At 31.1% G+C, this 966-nt stretch overlaps 1 long non-coding RNA gene across 1 annotated transcript in view; it reads left to right on the plus strand.

Moving 5' to 3' along the window:
* The window catches only part of LOC110265767, a 19,964-nt gene that overhangs the window by 415 nt on the left and 18,583 nt on the right, over positions 1-966 (plus strand). The window contains exon 2 of the long non-coding RNA XR_002352090.1: positions 652-659. This is a non-coding gene — a long non-coding RNA (uncharacterized LOC110265767). The remainder of the gene's footprint in view (positions 1-651; positions 660-966) is intronic.

The following is a 966-nucleotide window of genomic DNA, read 5'->3' on the forward strand; positions in this document are numbered from 1 at the left end:
CAAATTTCTATATTTCCAAAAGAGAAAGTCTAGGAGACCAACAGATTTTGTAGTTTTTAGCTATCAATTAGCCATCAATGATATTTTTAATGGTGTGAAATTACATTTAATAGTGTAAAATTATTTAATTTCCTTTTAATAATTAAGTGCTGGCCAGAATTTAACAAAAGTGCTGACCTCCTAACACTCTTCTATGCAAAATCCTTATTGGGTGTTTTAAGTCAAAGGCTTTGATTATAAGCCATTCAATATGCAACCCCAAATGTTCACCGCTAAGTTAGTCAAACTCCAAAATTATATCAGTTGACTTCTGTTCTAGGGTTATACACCGTTGACTTGTAACGAAGCAATTAGTACTACCAAACTTTGAGATCATCTATTGGATCATCACTAATTTAACAAGAATCTATCACATCAAAACTATTCAATTGCACATAGTTATCTATATGTGAAAAATATCTTCCACAACATGGATGATTAAACCCCATTTAATCAACTAACTAACGTACCTAGGATTAATAACTTAATTAATCAAATCCATCACTTTCAAATTACTCCACATCGGTTAATTAAGTATGTGATATTATCTCATTGATGTTAATTAACAAAGACATAGTTAGACAAACATTATTGGTGATGATGTTTGAGAAGTAAACCAAGTAATAATTATTACGAGTCTTTTGGCGTGTAAAGCAAAGCGTGTTTCAAATATTACACTATCCCCAAACATCCCAATTGAAACTTTGTGATTGACTTGTTAAAATTAAAATAATAAAAAATAAAATAAAATATTGGAGTTGAAAAAACAAGTCAAACACGTTGCCGGAGTAACAAAAACACATGGAACAATTGGACTTCAACCAATTAAAGGAGCTTTGATGGCTTAATCTTATTCTCTATCTCCAATCTCAATCAATGTGACACACTCACAGAGAGTACCGAACATGTTTCAGCATGTACTTCATT

Source organism: Arachis ipaensis, chromosome B08, assembly GCF_000816755.2.
Source record: "Arachis ipaensis cultivar K30076 chromosome B08, Araip1.1, whole genome shotgun sequence".
In the NCBI taxonomy this organism is placed as follows: Eukaryota; Viridiplantae; Streptophyta; class Magnoliopsida; order Fabales; family Fabaceae; genus Arachis; species Arachis ipaensis.